The 22,432-nt window shown below is 37.6% G+C and overlaps 1 pseudogene; it reads left to right on the forward strand.

Annotated features, from left to right (window-relative positions):
- Nucleotides 1–13,079: 13,079 nt before the first annotated feature.
- On the forward strand, nt 13,080–14,063 carry LOC113894631 (annotated as a pseudogene).
- Nucleotides 14,064–22,432: the final 8,369 nt, after the last annotated feature.

The following is a 22,432-nucleotide window of genomic DNA, read 5'->3' on the forward strand; positions in this document are numbered from 1 at the left end:
CATATATATGAAATTATATTTACATATAATTATGCACGCACGCAGGCACACACACACACACACACACACACACACACACACACATATATACATGTTTATACACACATAGTTCAGATAAGTTCAGTTCAGTAGCTCAGTTGTGTCCGACTCTTTACGACCCCATGAATCGCAGCACGTCAGGCCTCCCTGTCCATCACCAACTCTTGGAGTTCACTCAGACTCACGTCCATTGAGTCGGTGATGCCATCCAGCCATCTCATCCTCTGTCGTCCCCTTCTCCTCTTGCCCCCAATCCCTCCCAGCATCAGAGTCTTTTCCAATGAGTCAACTCTTCGCATGAGGTGGCCAAAGTACTGGAGTTTCAGCTTTAGCATCATTCCTTCCAAAGAAATCCCAGGACTAATCTCCTTTAGAATGGACTGGTCGGATCTCCTTGCAGTCCAAAGGACTCTCAAGAGTCTTCTCCAACACCACAGTTTAAAAGCATCAATTCTTTGGCACTCAGTTTTCTTCACAGTCCAACTCTCACATCCATACATGACCACTGGAAAAACCATAGCCTTGACCAGATGGACCTTTGTTGGCAAAGTAATGTCTCTGCTTTTCAATATGCTATCTAGGTTTGTCATAACTTTTCTTCCGAGGAGTAAGCGTCTTTTAATTTCATGGCTGCAGTCACCATCTGCAGTGATTTTGGAGCCCCTGAAAAATAGTCTAACACTGTTTCCACTGTTTCCCCATCTATTTCCCATGAAGTGATGGGATCAGATGCCATGATCTTAGTTTTCTGAATGTTGAACTTTAAGCCAACTTTTTCACTCTCCTCTTTCAGTTTCATCAATAGGCTCTTCTTCTTCACTTTCTGCCATAAAGGTGGTGTCATCTGCATATCTGAGGTTATTGATATTTCCCCCAGCAATCTTGATTCCAGCTTGTGCTTCTTCCACCCCAGCGTTTCTCATGATGTACTCTGTATAGAAGTTAAATAAGCAGGGTGACAATATACAGCCTTGATGTACTCCTTCACATACACATATACATATGCATATCTGTATACATTCTATACTTGCATTGGGAATTTTCATATAGAAATTATCTACGTATGCACATGTATACATATATAATATATATATATATATATATATATACACACACACTTTCCAAATGAACATCTACTCATATCTACATACTTCCAGTGAAATATGCTTCAGGACACAGACATATAGAAACTATATATTTATATACGTATGTAAATATATAAGCATGACCCTAAGCACCTCGTACTGGAAGTGTATGAGTCATGGAGGGGAAATAAGAGTTTAAAGTTTATAAAGCTTGGTGGTGGTTTATTTATTTATTTTTCCACTGGATATATATATATATATCTATATATATATATATTTTTTTTTTACTTTACAATATTGTATTGCTCTTGCCATACATCAATATGCATCCACCATGGGTGTACACGTGTTCCCCATCCTGAACCCCCCACCAACCTCCCTCCCCATACCATCCCTCTGGGTCATCCCAGTGCACCAGCCCCAAGCTTCCTGTATCCTGCTTCGAACCTGGACTGGCGATTCGTTTCATATATGATATTATACATGTTTGAATGCCATTCTCCCAGTTCATCCCCCGTCCCTCTCCCACAGAGTCCAAAAGACTGTTCCATACATCTGTGTCTCTTTTGCTGTCTCGCATACAGGGTTGTCGTTACCATCTTTCTAAATTCCATATATATGCGTTAGTATATTGTATTGGTGTTTTTCCTTCTGGCTTACTTCACTCTGTATAATAGGCTCCAGTTTCATCCACGTCATTAGAATTGATTCAAATGCATTCTTTTTAATGGCTGAGTAATACTCCATTGTGTGTATGTACCACAGCTTTCTTATCCATTCATCTGCTGATGGACATCTAGGTTGCTTCCATGTCCTGGCTATTATAAACAGTGCTTCGATGAACATTGGGGTACACGTGTCTCTTTCAATTCTTAGACCTGGGAGGTGCATGCAGCCCAGGGCCGGCCTTGGTGGTGGTTTAGTTGCTAAGTCGTGTCTGACTATGTGAGCCCATGAACTTTAGCTGCCAGGCTTCTCTGTCCATGAGATTATCCAGGCAAGAATACTGGAATGGGTTGCCATTTCCTTCTCCAGGGGATCTTCCCAATTCAGGGATCACACCCGGGTCTCCTGAGCTGCAGGCAGATTCTTTACCAACTGAGCTACAAGGGAAGAGCTTGAAGCTAGTCTATGGAAACTCCTCCAGTATTCAGATATTCAAAGTTATAAGTGAAAAAATTTGGTTCTTGTAATAGTTTAGTTAAAATAAAGTTTTTTCCGGTTAGGAATATACTTGATTGTGCAGCATATATCAATATAATTATAAATGCTTTATACACCATTTTGTGCTGTGTATGTGCATGTTAAGTCACCTCAACTGTGTCCGACTCTTTGAGACCCTATGGACTGTAGCTTGCCAGCCTTCTCTGTCAATGGGATTTTTCAGGCAAGAATAATGGAGTGGGTTGCCCTGCCCTCCTGCAGGGGATCTTCCTGACCCAGTGATCGAACCTGCATCTCTTATGTTTGCAGGCAGGTTCTTTACTACTAGCATCACCTGGGAAGCTCCCTTCTTGGGAAGCCCCACATCAGTTTACCAGTAGTAAATAATGCATTTGGTAATAGTGAATAATAATACTACAGGAAATATTGGTTTATCTTTCCCTTTTCACTTTCCAAAACTTTCAATTTAAAATTTAAATTATACTTTTTATAATTACAATTTATAAAGTTACTGTCAAATGAAGAGGTTATCAAGTTATACAGATTCAAATTATAGGGGGCACTGACTTAGAGAAATAAAATAATGGTTATGGTGGGGAGTGTTAGGGGAAGGGATGGATTTGGGAGTTAGGGATTGGCATGTACACACTGCTACATTTAAAATAGATAACCCTCAAGTACCTACTGTATAACACAGGGAACTCTGATCAATAATTTGTGATAACCTAAACGGGAAAAAATTTTTGAAAAAGAGTGGAAACATATATATGTGTAACTGAATCACATTGCTGTACACTGGAAACTAACCCAACATTGTTAATAAACTATTCTCTAATATAAAATAAGAAATAAAAAAAAGCAAAAAGTTAAAAAACAAATAAACAAACAAACAGTGCCCTAAAAAAAAGTACAGGGGCAAAGTGTTACAAGAGATGTGTCAGGAACTTAATATAAGTACTATGTTGTTTTTCTGGATTTTGAGTTGTTAATCAACAACTCAAACCTCAAACTATTGTCAGACCTTTGGAGAACAAAGATGCCACCTCTGTGAGATTGGCAGAATAGACAAATACTTGCATGGGGAGAAAAGTTATTAATCCATGCATCTTGTAAGACAGTATTTCTCTTACTTGAATACTCTTGTTTCCAAAATTGAACAATTTTGCATTCACTCTTTAGTTTTGCATTCATTTTAGTTTTCTTCAAACAGCAAATTTGACTGGACTAAATGAAAAATTATCATTTAAAGCTAGATGTGAATCATCAGATCATTCTTTTATTTATTTAAATTTATTTCTTATGGCCGGTAAAAGAATAGGGCAACTTGAGATCAATAAGGAAGGAAGGAATTGTTAGGAAATAGCAAAGGAAGAAAGAACAAATAGCAAAGGTAGAGAGGAAGTATCAACAAAGACAAATTTACCAGCAATCATTTTGCCTAACTTCATCCTTCAGCTTAGAATTCTGGAACCTCCATGGTAATAACTTAAATGTAAGTGCATTAAATGCTCTATCCACAATACTTTAAGTTAGTAGCCTGGTGAATAGAAAAGATGTACCTATTTTGTGAAAAATAGGTACAAAATTTTGTATTAATATTTTGTGCAAAATATTAATAGGTTTTAATTGGGTATTAATAGGTATTAATTAATTTTGTACCTATTAATAGGTATTAATAGGTACAAAATTTTGTATTAATATTTTGTGCAAAATATTAATATGCCTTGTATATTCCTAGAGTCATTTCTAGAGAAGTTAAATCATGGGCAGCAGTAAAACTTCTGTGAATCTGATCAGTTATCACTTATACAGATGAAGAATTTGAGGCAAATTATATATCTTATTTAGGTTCTCATAACAAGCTGGGGATATAACAAGGAAAAGAGCTGAAATCTTTTTGTTCTGGTGCTTGAGTTGCAATTCTTAGCCTGGGCAGGGGTCCTCCACTAGTACATTTCCCTCAGGCTTAACCCCAGTTGCACCACCTTTTCCCATTTTTCTCCCTTTTACTAAACTGGCACAAATCTTCCCTTAAAAATTTCTTACACCAGTTATTCCTTAGTTGATAATAGTACCAAAAATCTTAGGTTATTTGCTTTAGACTTGTATTTAACTTTACAAATGTACAAACTGGAATGCAGATGAAAAGTTGATGAGGGTTATTGCTTTGGACATAAACTTTTTTGGGTGAAAACTGCACAGTATCTAAGCTCTTGGGAGACATAATAAAAAGAGACTAAATTATACTCTAGTATTTTTCCAGACCTTCCAAGTCTCTTCAGGAGAACATTTTTTCCTTTTTAAAAACTAACATTTTTACTTTACACTCCTCAATTATTAAAGGAAGAATTTTTCTTATTAGGTGAAATCAGAACATAGGTAATATTAAAGTGAAGTTTGCAATTTGTGGTAAAGAATAACTGAATATATGTATTTATATTTCTTTATAGCATATTATCAGGATGTCAAATATATCAATGTAGTGTAGAAACAGAATACTAATCAAGTTATTTTAAGTTGAATCAGAATATAATGTAGAAAAAAATAACCCATGAAACTAATTATTTGGAATACATTCCAAAGTAAAACTATGTAAAATATCCTTATTTTTCAAAATATGGGAAGACTATATGCTTACTCCTTAGAAGAAAAGTTATGGCCAACCTAGACAGCATATTAAAAAGCAGAGACGTTACTTTGTCAACAAAGGTCCGTCTAGTCAAGGCTATGGTTTTTCCAGTAGTCATGTATGGATGTGAGATTTGGACTATAAAGAAAGCTGAGCGCTGAAGAATTGATGCTTTTGAACTGTGGTGTTGGAGAAGACTCTTGAGTTTCTTGGACTGTAAGGAGATCCAACCAGCCCATCCTAAAGGAGATGAGTACTGGGTGTTCATTGGAAGGACTGATGTTGAAGCTGAAACTCCAATACTTTGGCCACCTGATGTGAAGAGCTGACTCATTTGAAAAGACCCTGATGCTGGGAAAGATTGAGGGCAGGAGGAAAGGAGGACAACAGAGGATGAGATGGTTGAATGGCATCACCGAGTCAATGGACATGAGTCTGGGGTAAACTCCGGGAGTTGATGATGGACAGGGAGGCCTGGCGTGCTGCAGTTCATGGGGTTGCAAAGAGCTGGACATGACTGAGCGACTGAACTGAACTGAACTGATACGCCTATCCAAAACAACTGTGTCTCACTGAAAAGTATTTCTCAAGTACCATGATGCGTTTTTTTCCCCTGTTTTAGAAATAATGACACATTCTTTTGACTATCTTTGTGATGAAAATTCTGCACTCATTGGTAATGAATTAGTTTTGGAAACTATCAAAAGTGTAGAGTCACGTCCAATGAATATTTTCTTTCTTTTTTTTTTAATTTAAATTTATTTATTTTAATTAGAGGCTAATTACTTTACAATATTGTATTGGTTTTGTCATACATCAACATGAATCCGCCACAGGTGTACACATGTTCCCAATCCTGAAGCCCCCTCCCACCTCCCTCCCCATCCCATCCCTCTGGGTCATCCCAGTGCACCAGCCCCAAGCTTCCTGTATCCTGCATCGAACCTGGACTGGCGATTTGTTTCTTATATGATATTATACATGTTTCAATGCCATTCTCCCAAATCATCCCCCCCTCCTTCTCCCACAGAGACACAGATGTATAGAACAATGAATATTTTCTTGCTAAATAGCCTATAACCATTAGTTCTGAAACACTGGATATTTATTTACAGGATTCTGCAAGTAATTTATTAAAGAACCCACCCCCATACCAAACTATAGGACATTAAGCAAAAACATTATTATTAAATGGGGCTGTAGGTTTGAAAAGTTGCTACCTTAAGGCAATAATTTAATGTCAGTTTTGCTGAGAAACAGAACAAACAAAAACTGGTTTTGTTATAGGCAATTTGAAATAATAATGCACATGAGTATCATGGGTTTTATTGTGCCCATGATAAATTTTGCTCATAACTGTTCACCTCTCAGTTTTATGTTGATGCTATATTTCTTTCTGAAAACAGAAACACATTTACTTTTCATTTCAGTATTTATTAGTGTAAAATAGAAACAAAAATTCCCATATATCCCTACACCTTTGTAATATGCCCACTAAAGTTTAGGTGCCTCAAAATAGGGGAAAAATTTAAACAAGACCAAAATCAAATAAATCAATCAAAGATTCTACAAGTGCTGTTTTTCAAATTGACTTTTGCCTAAGTTACTATTACCAGTAAAAAATTTATAAACTCTATATAAATCTGTATGAAAATTATATATATATATATATATGTTTATCTATACAAGAATTTTTTATATATGACTTCCTTTAATGGGGGAAATTAAAAGACTATTCATAGCAGTGGAAGTCAGTGAAATATACAAAATATACCAGGAATTTAGGTAATTTTACTCTGAAGTATCAAATGACTTATTGCAGTCTCTTCTGTTTTTTCTTCACACATTAATACATTTGCAGGCCTCTCAGAGAGTCTGCAGTTACTTTTGGCTATAGATGTCTACCATTTCTGATACATTGCAATTTCTTTCCAATTGGAAGTTTTTCTTAATTGCAGTGAATAGTTAAATATTTTAAACAAAAATAAATAATTCCCAAATTAAATGGATAAAGTGAAAAAGAATAATAATAATAATAATAATGCATATTTCAAATAATTGTGAAAACTCCAACAATCTAATAATTGGGATGATATTTTTCTGTTTTCTGTCCTCTAAGAAAACTCTCTGATACCTTGCCATGGGAATCTGTGTGCATGTAGACATATGTGTTTGTTTATATGTATGTGAGTATGTATTTTAGTTCCTCTTAAAAAATAGGCATTACTTAGTGGTGGTGGTGTTTAGTCATTAAGTTGTGTCCAACTCTTTTGTGACCCCATGTACTGTACCCCAGGACCCAGCGACCTCACAGAGACTGAGACAGAACTGTGTTTGAGTGTCTACTGTGGAGGTATGGGTCAGCAGTGTACTACTGCAGGGGTAGGGGCTGTGGGTGCAGCAGACCTGGGTATGGCATAAGCCCTCCTGGAGGAGATCACCATTAACCCCACCATAGAGCTGCCAGAACTTACACAGTACTGGGAAAACAGACGTGGCGGGAACAAACAACATTGCATGCACCAGGACCCAGGAGAAAGGAGCAGTGACCCCATAAGAGACTGACCCAGACTTGCCTTTAAGTGTCCAGGAGTTTCCAGTGGAGGTGTGGGTCAGCAGTGGCCTGCTGCAGGGTTGGGGGCACTGAGTGTAGCAGTACATGCATGGCATCTTTGAGGGAAGTCATCATTATCTTCATTACCTCCACCATAATTTGGCCCCAGGAAATGGTTAAACAGGAGATGGCAAGAGTGAATATCGAGATTTTAGGAATCAGTGAACTAAAATGGACTGGAATGGGTGAATTTAACTCAGATGACCATTATATCTACTCCTGTGGGAAAAAATCACTTACAAGAAATGGAGTAGCTATCATAGTGAACAAAAGAGTCCAAAATGGAGTGCTTGGATGTCAAAAAGGACAGAATGATCTGTTTGTTTCAAAGGCAAACCATTCAATATCACAGTAATCCAAGACTATGCCCCAACCAGTAATGCTGAAGAAGCATAAGTTGAATGATTCTATGAAGACTTACAAGACCTTCTAGAACTAACACCCAAAAAAGTTTTCATTTTCATTATAGCGGACTGGATGGAAAAAGTAGGAAGTTAATAAACACCAGGAGTAACAGGCAAGTTTGGCCTTGGAGTACAGAATGAAGCAGGGCAAAGGCTAATAGATTTTTTCCAAGAAAACACACTGGTCATAGCAAACATCCTCTTCCAAAAATACAAGAGAAGACTCTACACATGGACATCACCACACGGTCAATACTGAAATCAGAAGGACTATATTCTTTGCAGCCAAAGATGCAGAAGTTCTGTACAATCACAAAAACAAGACCAGGAGTGAACTGTGGCTCAGATCGTGAACTCCTTATTGCCAAATTCAGACTTAAATTGAAGAAAGTAGAGAACACCACTAGACCATTCATGTATGACCTAAATCAAATCCCTTAAAATTATACAGTGGAAATGACAAATAGATTCAAGGGATTAGATCTGATAGAGTGGTTAATGAACTATGGACGGAGGTTCCTGACATTGTACAGGAGACAGGAATCAAGAATATCTCCAAGAAAAAGAAATGGAAAAAAAAAAAAAAAAGGCAAAATGGTTGTCTGAGGAGGCCTTACAAATAGCTTAGAAAATAAGAGAAGCAAAGGGCAAAGGAGAAAAGTAGATATACCCATTTGAATGCAGAGTTCCAAAGAATAGTGAGGAGAGATTAAAAAACATTCCTCAGAGATTAGTGCAAAGAAGCAGAGGAAAACAGTTGAATGGGAAAGTCTAGCGATCTCTTCAAGAGATTAGAAATATCAAGGGAAAATTGCGTGCAAAGATGGGTTCAATAAAGGACAGAAATGGTATGGACCTAATAGAAACAGAAGATATTAATAAGAAGATTTGGCAAGAATACACAGAAGAACTGTTCAAAAAATATCTCCATGACACAGATAATAGTGATGATGTGATCAGTCACTTAGAGCCAGACATCCTAAAATGCAAAGTCAAATGGGCCTTAGGAAGCATCATTTTGAACAAAACTAGTAGAGGTGATGGAATTCCAGTGGAACTATTTCAAATCCTGAAAGATGATTCTGTGAAAATGCTACACTCAATATGCCAGCAAATTTGGAAAACTCAGCAGTGGCTACAGAACTGGAAACAGTCAGTTTTCCTTCTAATCCTAAAGAAAGGCAATGCCAAAGAATGCTTTAACTACCACACAATTGCACTCATCTCACACACTAGGAAAGTAATGCTCAAAATTCTCCAAGCCAGGCTTCAACAGTATATACACCGTGAACTTCCAGATATTCAAGCTGAATTTAGAAAAGTCAGAGGAACCAGAGATCAAATTGCCAATATCCGCTGGATCATCAAAAAAGCAAGAGAGTTCCTGAGAAACATCTACTTCTGCTTTATTGACTACGCCAAAGCCTTTGACTGTGTGGATCACAACAATGTCAGGAAACTTCTGAAAGAGATGGGAATACCAGACCACCTGACCTGCCTCTTGAGAAATCTGTATGCAGGTCAGGAAGCAACAGGTAGAACTGGACATAGATCAACAGACTGGTTCCAAATAGGAAAAGGAGTATGTCAAGGCTGTATATTGTCACCCTGCTTATTTAACTTCTATGCAGAGTACATCATGAGAAATGCTGGGCTGGATGAAGCACAAGCTGGAATCAAGATTACCAGGAGAAATATCAATAACCTCAGATATGCAGATGACACCACTCTTATGGCAGAAAGTGAAGAACTAAAGAGCCTCTTGATGAAAGTGAAAGAGGAGAGTGAAAAATTTGGCTTAAAACTTAACATTCAGAAAACTAAGATAATGGCATCTGGTCCCATCACTTCATGGGAAATAGATGGGGAAACAGTGGAAACAGTGTCAGACTGTGTTTTTTGGGCTCCAAAATCACTGCAGATGGTGATTGCGGCCATGAAATTAAAAGATGCTTACTCTTTGAAAGAAAAGTTCTGACCAACCTAGATAACATATTAAAAAGCAGAGACATTACTTTGCCATCTAGTCATCTTAAGGGTCATCTAGTCAAAGCTATGGTTTTTCCAGCAGTCACGTATGGATGTGAGAGTTGGATTCTAAAGAGAGTATGGATTCTAAAGAACGCTGAGCACTGGAAAAAAAAAAAAAAAAAGAATTGATTCTTTTGAACTGTGCTATTGGAGAAGACTCTTGAGTCCCTTGGACAGCAAGGAGATCCAACCAGTCCATCCTAAAATAAATCATTCCTGAATATTCATTGGAAAGACTGATGCTGAAGCTAAAACTCCAATACTTTGGCCACCTAATGTGAAGAGCTGACTCATTTGAAAAGACCCTGAAGGTGGAAAGAGAAGGGGACTACAAAGGATGATATGGTTTAATGGCATCACTGACTCAATGGACATGAGTTTAAGTGAACTCTGGGGGTGTTGACCAACTGGGAGGCCTGTAGTTCTGCAGTCATGGGGGCGCAAAGAGTCACACATGAACAAGTGACTGAACTGGACTGTAGCCTGCCAGGTTTCACTGTCCATGAGTTTTCCTAGGAAAGAATGCTGGAGTAGGTTGCCATTTCCTTCTTCAAGGGATCTTCCTCCCCCAGGGATGAAACCTTTGTCTCCTACATCAGCAGGCAGATTCTTTACCACTGAGCCACTTGGGAAGCCCCAATCATTATTTAGGCATTAGCTATTTGTCCTTGACACTCATGATCCATAAATGTCATGGTAAATGAGAGGTGCATGACCTTAATTCAGTCAAATCTCATAGGTCATGATATAGCCAAGAAATTTTGCAGTTAAAAGTAGCTACTCCCCAGCATGAATGCAAAAAAGAAAGGAATTCTATGCTTTAATGCAACTGGAGGATTGGAAGTTGGACTAATGAATCTTTTTCAGAAAGATGTATTTTTTAAATGTTCTTCCTGCAGCTTTGAACCTTATTCATGCACTAGAAACATAATGATGATTATTCAATATGACTAGATGCCTAGATTTAAGCAAGCAAAAAAAACCTATTTAGATCTCTCATAATTCTCCATAAGCCATATGACTAAATAGCATTTTAAAAAGTGAGAAAACAATATCTCAGTCTTGTAAGCCTCACTAAAGAAATGTATAATAAATTTTCACAGAGAGTTTTCTTGGGTTGCTAATGCATACTGGTTTTATTAATTTACCAACAGAGTTTGCCTAGTTGTTCCCACCTTAAAGAAGATTATAATAGGAGAAACAGAATGAGTGCAGGAAAAGTCAGGATAAAGAAGTGCCAAGTACATATACTTTTTGGTTTTGTTTGCTTTTTAACATGGTCAACAATTTCAGAATGTCAGTCACACTTGAGAGGTGTTACAAGTTCTCTGTTCCTGAGAAATATCACCTTAATAAACAATCCAACTGCACTTTCTTAGCATCTCCTCCTACTGCTCCTTTCTTTCTTTGTTTTAAGTTGTTGCTTTAAATATTGCTGAGTGTGTGTGTGTGTGTGTGTGTGTGTGTGTGTGTGTGTGTGTTTATGTTAAAGAGATTGAAAATGTTGTACTTTACCTTTTTTCCTTAACTAGGCATCCATTCTAATGATGTAACTTCAGGATGATATATAGCATTTTATCTCTGGCAACCTGCTTTTTATGTCTAGTCTTCCATCATTTTCTCGAGGAGCCCTAACACTCTTAGAGGGAAACTTGTAGGGAGAGGCTATCTCTGGATGAAACCTTATTTTTTAACTTAAATTATAAATTGAGCTCTGTTAACGCAGCTTGATTGTCAGTAGGGGTTAGTCAAATTTAAGCTGAATAAATTAACATGAATTTCATACTAGAAAGACAGAGATAATCTTTTAACTTTCTTTTAATTCTGAGTTATATCCACCTGTTTTTATATAAGGAAAAGTAGAAAGAACAGGGAGTAAACAAACAACCCTTTAAAGCAAAATTATAACCTTGAATTGCTAATAAGAACATAATAGTTCACATTTCATGTTACAAAATTAGAATTCAAGTGTATGTCACTAAACTAGTATACCACTTTTGTGAGCAATGCACTGCCATTATTGTTAATGTGTTGCCTGAACAGAAATAATTCATTACTTAATTTCTACTTTCAATGGTGTTACGATTTAACTAAAAATACATGTTCAGCCAAAAGCTGGTTAAATAAAAATGTTTATAAGTATTTAATAACATACAGCAAATTGCATTATTTAGAATGAAGGACAATATTGTAGGAGGAGAGAAAGATGATCACAGAAGACTTGCAATTCATTGAACAATCAGTAATCTCTATGAGACCACCAAACTATGTCTATCTCATTCTCTATGGCATTTTCTCAGTGCTTTTCCCATCAGAGAAGATAAATACGAAAAAAATAACCTGACAATTTCTTAGGGTAATTCTGACCATCAGAAGCTAGATTGTGTAATTATTTAAAGGATTATAAAGTTAAATTTGGGCTCATTTTCTATTTCAGCAGAGGCATGGAGATTACTACTATCAAATTATACAATTAGTTGTTATCAAGTCACTTTGGAGGACCTGCAAAATCCAAATACTGTATATATAGCTCAAAATTCATCACCCAAATTGAGATAATAAAAGACTGATGATGGCTTATGTGCCAACTTTACTGGAATGAGGGATATCCAGCTAGCTGGTTTTGGAGCATGGCTGTGAGGGTGTTTAAGAAAGATATCACCATTTAAACTGGTGGACTGAGTAAACAGATAGCCCTCCCCAATGTTGATGGTCATATCCAATTCATTTAGGGCCCAGATAGAACAAAAAGTCAAAGAAAGTTGACTCACTCTATTGCTGTCATATTGAGCTAGAAGATGGATCTTCTACTGTGCTTAGAGATCCTGAATCTGTGGCTTTTAGATCAAGACTGGAATCTACACCATGAACTTTCTAGCTTTCAGGCCTTCAAATTTTACCGTTGGCTCTCCTGGGATCTCCAGCTTGCAGATGGAAGATGGTGGGACTTTTCAATCTCTACAATAGGTGAGACGGTACCTTATAATATTTCCTCATGTGTGTATTAATATATTCCATTGGCTCTATTTTTCTGGAGAATCCTGACTAATACATGACATAAAAATGAATGGTTTGGCCAAGCCATGGTGGGAGCAGGTATGCGTGTCTCTGAGCTATCCAGCTCCATTCTTGTCTCTGTCACAACATCCATACCCTCCATTGCCATGACTGAACAGATGATGCACATGGCACCCTCAAGGGCCACAATGACTGGATGACCCAGATTCGCTACTACTCCCAGTTTCCAGACATGATATTCTCTGCCCCTGGGGACAAGACCATTGTTATGTGGAAGCTGACCAGAGATGAGATGAACTATGTTTTTCCAGAGTGTGCTCTTTGGGGTCACTCTCACTTTGTTACTGGTAATCTCCTCAGATGGCCAATTTGCCGTCTCAGGCTCTGGGGATGGAACTCTTTACCTCTGGGATCTCACAATGGGCACCAAGATGCACCACACCAAAGATGTGCTGAGTGTGGCCTTTTCTGACAACTGGCAAATTGCCTCTGGCTCCTGAGACAAAACCATCAAACTATGGAATATTTCAGGTGTATGTAAATATACTTTCCAGAATGAGAGTCAATCAGAGTGAGTGTCTTGTGTCAGTTTCTTGCCCAACAACAGCAATCCCATCATTCTTTCCTGTGGCTGGGACAAACTGGTCAAGGTATGGAACTTTGCAAACTGTAAGCTGAAGCCCAGCTACATCGGCCACACAGGCTCCCTGAACATTGTGACCATCTCTCCAGATGGATCTTTCTGCGCTTCTGGAGGCAAGGATGGATAGGCCATGTTGTGAGATCTGAATGAAGGCAAGCACCTTTATACACTAGATGGTGAGAACATCATCAGCGCCCTGTGCTTCAGTACCAACCACTATTGGCTCTGTGCTGCCATGGGCCCTAGCATTAAAATCTGGGACTTGGAGGCAAAATCACTATAGATGAACTGAAGCAAGACATTATTGGTACCAGCAGCAAGACAGAGCCTTCCCAGTGTATCTCTCTGGCTTGGGTCTGCTGATGGCCAGATACTGTTTGTTGGCTACATGTACAGCCAAGTGTGCATGTGGCAGGTAACCATTGGCACCTTCTAGAAACAAACACAGAAGAGTTTAAAAATTTTTTAAAAAGAAAAGAAAAAAGTTGGCTTTCTGGAAAAAAAATGAATGGTTAGGAGAGGATATTATATATTTTGGTTTGGAGGGGATTTTATGACTATTTTTGTTTTCATTCTATTTGGATAGAACTATGTATCTGTTCAGGGTAGTGTATATTGATGAATGTAATTATGGAGGAAAATGTTATTTATCCCTCTTTAACCCCATGCTGAAAATGTGGAGCTCAAATGGGACTACTCTTAAAATGTAATATGAGTTCTTTGCAGTTGGAAGGGACTGAAAAGGGAAATTTAATGAACTAGTGTGGTGTCTGGAAACCATACAGATTGAAATAAAGATAGTTTTGCTGAGGAGCTGGAATTCTTCAAGTTTTTTAGGCCAAAATGACATGTGAAAAATTTCAAAGTTTCAAACATAAAGTGCAGGGCTAGAGGGATATACACTGCAAGAGGCAGTCTATGCAGAAGGTACTACCTGAAAACCATGTGCCAAGACAGAAAATAGAAGGCAATATTTTTTTAAAACCTAGTTGAGAGTAGACATTTTTAGTCAAGGAAACAGCAGGTGCTAAACCTAAAAATTGGACTGCTCTAGAAAAACAGGTTTTTACCTGTAACTGAGTGGTAGGGTATCCATCTGCAATGCAGGAGTCACAGGTTCGACCCCTGGGGAAGGAAGATCTCTTGGAGAAGGAAATGGCAACCCATTCCAGTACTCATGCCTGGAAAGCCCTATGGACAGAGGAGGCTTGCAGGCTACAGTCCACAGAGTCTGAAAAGAGTCAGACATGATTTAAGTGACTAAACAACAACAGGAAAACATATCCACAACAGCTCTTGAGAGAAAATCAGTTGCGAGCATATAAACAAACAATAATGTGTTAGAACATTTCATGATAGTACCAGCAAGTTATAACCTTCCTGATTCTCTAAAGACAAGATACAGAAGTGTAGGTATAAGTCTGGCAAAGAAAAATATAGAAAATCACTTTAATCAGATAGTATAGATTTCTGTCTACTAAGATCCAGACAGAACAGGAAGGAGAAATGCAAAGAGTAAACGTCTTTTAATTTCATGGCTGCAATCACCATCGGCAGTGATTTTGGAGCCCAAAAATAAAGTCTGACACTATTTCCACTGTTTCCCCATCTATTTTCCATGAAGTGGTGGGACCAGATGCCATGATCTTAGTTTTCTGAATGTTAAGCTTTAAGCCAACTATTTCACTCACCTCTTTCACCTTCATCAACAGGCTCTTTAGTTCTTCTTCACTTTCTGCCATAAGGGTGGTGTCATCTGCATATCTGAGGCTATTGATATGTCTCCCAGCAATCTTGATTCCAGCTTGTGCTTCCTCCAGCCCAGCATTTCTCATGATGTACTCTGCATAGAAGTTAAATAAGCAGGGTGACAATATATAGCCTTTACGTACTCCTTTTCCTATTTGGAACCAGTCTGTTGTTCCATGTCCAGTTCTAACTGTTGCTTCCTGACCTGCATACAGGTTTCTCAAGAGGCAGGTCAGGTGGTCTGGTATTCCCATCTCTTTCAAAAATTTCCACAGTTTATTGTGATCCACACAGTCAAAGGCTTTGGCATAGTCAATAAAGCAGAAATAGATGTTTTTCTGGAACTCTCTTGCTTTTTTGATGATCCAGTGGATGTTGGCAATTTGATCTCTTGTTCCTCTACCTTTTCTAAAACCAGCTTGAACATCTGGAAGTTCACGGTTCACGTATTGCTGAAGCCTGGCTTGGAGAATTTTGAGCATTACTTTACTACTGTGTAAGATGAGCACAATTGTGCGGTAGTTTGAGCATTCTTTGGCATTGCCTTTCTTTGGGATTGGAATGAAAACTGACCTTTTGCAGTTCTGTGGCCACTGCTGAGTTTTCTAAATTTGCTGGCATATTGAGTGCAGCACTTTCACAGCATCATCTTTCAGGATTTGAAATAGCTCCACTGGAATTCCATCACCTGCACTACCTTTGTTCATAGTGATGCTTCCTAAGGCCCACCTGACTTCACATTCCAGGATGTCTGGCTCTAGGGGAGAGATCATACCATTGTGATTATCTGGGTCATGAAGACCTTTTTTGTACAGTGTTTCTGTGTCTTCTTGCCACCTCTTCTTTATATCTTCTGCTTCTGTTAGGTCCCTACCATTTCTGTCCTTTTTTGATCCATCTTTGCATGAAATAAATGTATTAGATATTATATAATATATGTTATAATATATATTATATAGCAATTATATAGTATATAATATATGTATTCAGTTCAGTTCAGTCACTAAGTCATGTCTGACTCTTTGCAACCCCATGAATAACAGCACATCAGGCCTCCCTGTCCATCACCAACTCCCGGAGTTCACTCAAACTCATGTCCATCAAGTCGGTGATGCCATCCAGCCATCTCATCTTCTGTTGTCCCCTTCTCCTCCTGCCCCCAGTCCCTCCCAGCATCAGGGTCTTTTCCAATGAGTCAACTCTTCACATGAGGTTGCCAAAGTATTGGAGTTTCAAGAAATAAATGAATGTATTTAAGAATGCATTACATTGTTTGCTTTTCTAGTAGGTGCTAATGTGACGGTTGTATTTTAAACCCTTCCCCCAAAAGGGCGAGTTAGTAAAAAGTGTTTGTTTTAGGTATATAACTGCTCTATACATTTCATTTCATTTTTGAAAGTGATTTCTCCTTTTAAAAAAGACTTTAGATAGTCACATAATGCAAAATATGTGTGTGTGTGTGTGTGTGTATGGGTACACACAAATAGGTACACACAAACGTTTTCTATGAGCTGTTCTGTATTGGAGTAATTCCCTGATGTTTTGAATGTAAGAGTGTTGCCTTTAACTTAATATTAATACAACGTTTCACTATTAAAGTCTACTTTCCAGGTCAGTTAATTAAATTGTTAGATTTCCTATTTTTAACTTATTCCTTTTTTTAATAATAGTCTTTTTTCAAAACTTTTTATTTTATATTGAAGTATATCCAATTAACAACATTGTGATATTTTCAATGGACAGCAAAGGGACTCAGCCATAAATATACATGTATCCTTTTCCCTGAAAACACTCCCCCATCCAGGCTGCCAAATAACATTGAGCAAATTTCCCTGTGCTATGCATTAGGTCCTTGTTGGTTATACTTTTTATGTATAGCAGTGTGTATATGTGATTGCAGACTCCCTAACTATCCCTTCCCCCAATCCTTCCTCCTGGAAACCAAAAGTTCATTCTCTAAGTCTGTGAATCTCTTTCTGTTTTGTAAATAAGTTCACTTCTACCATTTCATTTTCCAAGGATGTCATATGACATTTCTCCTTCTCTTTATGATTTTCTTAATTCAAATGGCCAAATCCATGTCTCTGAAGTTCTCATCCATTGCTCTTAGCAGGCTACCGAAGTTGCGAAGTTACTGATGAAGGTTTTTACAGCATATCAAATATGGGCAAAAAAGCAAAATGGCTGTCTGAGGAGGCCTTACAAATAGCTGCGAAAAGAAGGGAAGTGAAAAGGAAAGAGAAAAGGAAAGATACACCCATTTGAATATAGAGTCCAAAGAATAGCAAGCAGAGATAAGAAAGCCTTCCTCAGCAATCAATGCAAAGAAATAGAGGAAAACAACAGAATGGGAAAGGCTAGAGATTTCTTCAAGAAAATTAGAGATACCAAGGGAACATTTCATGCAGAGATGGGCTCAATAAAGGACAGAAATGGTAGGGACCTAACAGAAGCAGAAAATATTAAGAAGAGGTGGCAAGAATACACAGAAGCACTGTACAAAAAAGATCTTCACCACCCAAATAATCATGATAGTGTGATCTCTACCTAGAGCCAGACATCCTGGAATGTGAAGTCAAGTGGGCTTTAGGAAGCATCACTATGAACAAAGCTATTGTTCCAGTTGAGCTATTTCAAATCCTGAAAGATAATGCTGTTGAAGTGTGCACTCAATATGCCAGCAAATTTGGAAAACTTAGCAGTGGCCACAGGACTGGAAAAGCTCAGTTTTCATTCCAATCCCAAAGAAAGGCAATGACAAAGAATGCTCAAACTACCGCGCAATTGCACTCAAGTCACACACTAGTAAAGTAATGCTCAAAATTCTCCAAGCCAGGCTTCAGCAACACGTGAACCGTGAACTTCCAGATGTTCAAGCTGGTTTTAAAAAAGGCAGAGGAACAAGAGATCAAATTGCCAACATCCACTGGATCATCGAAAAAACAGGAGAGTTCCAGAAAAACATCTATTTCTGCTTTATTGACTATGCCAAAGCCTTTGACTGTGTGGATTACAATAAACTGTGGAAAATTCTGAAAGAGATGGGAATACCAGACCACCTGACCTGCCTCTTGAGAAACCTATATGCAGGTCAGGAAGTAACAGTTAGAACTGGACATGGAACAACAGACTGGTTCCAAATAGGAAAAGGAGTACATAAAGGCTGTATATTGTCACTCTGCTTATTTAACTTCCATGCAGAGTACATCATGAGAAACGCTGGGCTGGAGGAAACACAAGCTGGAATCAAGATTGCTGGGAGACATATCAATAGCCTCAGATATGCAGATGACACCACCCTTATGGCAGAAAGTGAAGAGGAACTAAAGAGCCTGTTGATGAAGGTGAAAGAGGTGAGTGAAATAGTTGGCTTAAAACTTAACATTCAGAAAACTAAGATCATGGCATCTGGTCCCATCACTTCATGGGAAATAGATGGGGAAACAGTGGAAACAGTGTCAGACTTTATTTTTGGGGGCTCCAAAATCACTGCCAATGGTGATTGCAGACATGAAATTAAAAGACGTTTACTCCTTAGAAGGAAAGTTATGACCAACCTAGACAGCATATTAAAAAGCAGAGACATTTCTTTGTCAGCAAAGTCCATCTAATCAAGGCTATGGTTTTTCCAGTAGTCATGTATGGATGTGAGAGTTCGACTATAAAGAAAGCTGAGTGCAGAAGAATTAATGCTTTTGAACTGTGGTGTTGGAGAAAACTCTTAAGAGTCCCTTGGACTACAGGGAGATCCAACTAGTTCTATCCTAAAGATCAGTCCTGGGTGTCCATTGGAAGGACTGATATTGAAGCTGAAACTCCAGTACTTTGGCCACCTGATGCAAAGAGCTGACTCATTGGAAAAGATCCTGATGCTGAGAAAGATTGAGGGCAGGAGAAGAAGGGTACGACAGAAGATGAGATGGTTGGATGCCATTACCAACTCAATGGACATGGGTTTGCATGGATTCTGGGAGTTGGTGATGGACAGGGAGGCCTGGTGTGCTGCATTTCATGGGGTCACAAAGAATCGGACACGACCAAGAGACTCAACTCACCTGAACTGAAATGCTGACTCTGAGATATTTGGCTTTTCCAGTGAAAATAAAAATAAACATAAGAAAATAGAATAGTCATTGGACATTTTATAAAGAACACAATTTCTTCTGGGAAAACAATGAAATTATCAGAAAGTAATTTAATATTCAGATTTAAATAATAACCATGGAATGTGATATTTTACTATCTTCTTTTGAATTATTCTATTCATGTGTTTTCATACATTCATGTGTTTACCTCCTAGATGGACTAGGATACTGGCAATTATTAGTTTTATTAGTTTTCTTTTTTAAATGTTTATTCATATGTTTATAGATTTTCATAAATAATCTGCTAATTTTCCAATGAAAATTTAGAATTTTTCAGTTTACCCTGACAATAGAAGACCTTTTCCAAATGTTTTCAATACATTGGACTGTCAAAATTTCATCAAGAACAACTGACAATCAGCAATAAAATCAACTTTAATTTCTCCAAAATTATCTGGTTCTTTCCTGACTCCCCAGATAGTAGCAACTTAAACATTTCAATTAGTTGTTAGGCTTGGAAGGATAACAAGCTTTCTTTGAACTCCCAGATTCCATTATCCCAGCTGATAGAAGCATACACTCATTCTTACACAGTGAAATTAATCACTGTTTCATTATTTTGCTGACTTTCTTGCTGACCGTGAGTATTGCAGGATGTATCTTGTATGTCCACACACTTTGCAAGCAGAAGCACTTAATGACTTTGTTCCAGACTGTTTTCAAGGACATTTATATAGATAGCATCCTTGAAAGATTACGATAACATCTCCTTTCAATTCAAAGGACAGGTTTTCTTTAAGTATAAGAAAGATAATGTCTCCATTGGAGCAAAGGTCAGGTAGGATTATTGAACATTATATAAACTTAGGGTTTCTCTCCCATTTATAGCACACTGTTTGTGTGTTTTTCTTCAGAAAAATGAAGATGGCTCTTCATACTTAACAGCCAAAGTACTTCTGAATATAATGTTGGTTTACCTTCCTAAGATCTATGAAATTATCAGGATTGTTTCATCTATTTCACTGCTATGGACATAGCCTCAGGAAGAGTAAATTATATTCTAATTATAAAGTAAATTATCTGGGTGTTAATCACAGCTATTTCACCTTCCCAAAACTCAGTACTTAAATTAAATTTGGAATTTCATTGTAATAAATACACATACATGAACTAGGTAATTAAAAATTAAAACTCTTTTCTTCCTTTCAAGCAGTCACTTAATTTTTAACCTCCAAGCTAACATCTCTGCCAGTTCTTTTTTATTGAGGAGATAATTTAGACTCATACAAGTATATATTTAAATTTAAATACTTTTATAATTGGGCTTCCCTACTAGCTCAGATGGTAAAGCATCCATCTGCAATGAAGGAGACCTGGGTTCTATCTCTGGGTAGGGAAGGTCACCTGAAAAAGGAAATGGCAAGCCTCTCTAGTGTTCTTGCCTGGATAATTCCATGGACAGAGGAGCCTGGCGGGACACAGTCCATGGGGTCACAAAGAGTTGCTATGACTGAGAGAGTAACAGACATATTTTAATAATAATATTAGCATTTAATATACTCAGTTATTCACCTGTCTTCTTTTCACTTAATTACATATTTATATATTGTTATTTTAAAAAAGAATTCATTCAGGAAAGCACTCTGGGCATTTTGAATTAAAAAAAATAAAAAGGTTCAGGAAAGAAAAGTTTTGATTTTAAATACATAACTGTTTCAAATTTTTTTTTTTTTTTTTTACTTTCTAACGCTGGTTTCTTGTTTTAAAAATTAGGCTCTATACAACTAAATAACACAAAGCATTTTCCTTGTTTTTCTGATGGGTATGATTCAATTAATATGAACACTTATTAGAAAAAGAGGGGAAAATGCACAGGAGTTTAATGAATACATGGCTCCTGATATTTCATAAGATATCCAGGTTTGTTTTGTTTGATTGTTTCTGCCTTTAAGCAGTTCTCAATTTGAGTATTATTTGCAAAAATATAATAGTTTAAATCATAATTAGTTCACAATTGAAGTAGGAACTTATTCATATTTGAAACCAAAAGCTTGATATGGGAGAAATAATACAACAGAGGTGGGAGTGTGCTGGAGACAAGACCACTAAAAAAAGGAAAGTAAACTAAGGTATAATTCTGATCGTGTGAGTTAGAGACTCATTCAGAGTCCAGGTCTGCCAACTACCAGCAATACAAACAGTTTTGTTTTTGTGCAATTAGTATGTATTTTATAATTTAAAAATGTTAATTATCAAAAAAATTCCTTGTTTCATAGAGTTTTGAAGATCAAATGAGAACCCTGATGAAAGTACATAGCATAGAGCTTTTTACTTGGAAGTTCAAATAGTATGTGTACGAAGTTATATCTGTCTCTTTTTGATCCCATGAACTATAGCCCGCCAGACTCCTCTGTCCAAGGAATTTTCTAGGCAAGAATACTTGAGTGAGTTGCCATTTCCTTCTCCAAGAGTTCCATGTTTTTAACATCACCAGAAGATTGTTTCCTTGAGAAAACTACATACAAATTTTGTGCTATTGCCCTGTTATAGGCAAAGACTAATTATTTATCCTAAAAAAACGGTATCTGAGCCCTGGAAAATTAACATGATTAGCATGAAGACACTGTGATGACAACCACTTTATTTAGTTCAGTTCAGATCAGTTCAGCCACTCAGTCGTGTCTGACTCTTTGGAACCCCATGAACTGCAGCACGCCAGGCCTCCCTGTCCATCACCAACTCCCAGAGTACACCCAAACCCATATTCATAGAGTCAGTGATGCCATCCAATCATCTCATCCTCTGTCGTCCCCTTCTCCTCTTGCCCTCAATCTTTCCCAACATCAGGGTCTTTTCAAATGAGTCAGCTGTTCGCATCAGGTGACCAACGTATTGCAGTTTCAGCTTCAACATCAGTCCCTCTAATGAACACCTAGGACTGATCTCCTTTAGGATGGACTTCTTGGATCTT

This window comes from Bos indicus x Bos taurus, chromosome 6, assembly GCF_003369695.1.
Source record: "Bos indicus x Bos taurus breed Angus x Brahman F1 hybrid chromosome 6, Bos_hybrid_MaternalHap_v2.0, whole genome shotgun sequence".
Classification (NCBI taxonomy): Eukaryota; Metazoa; Chordata; class Mammalia; order Artiodactyla; family Bovidae; genus Bos; species Bos indicus x Bos taurus.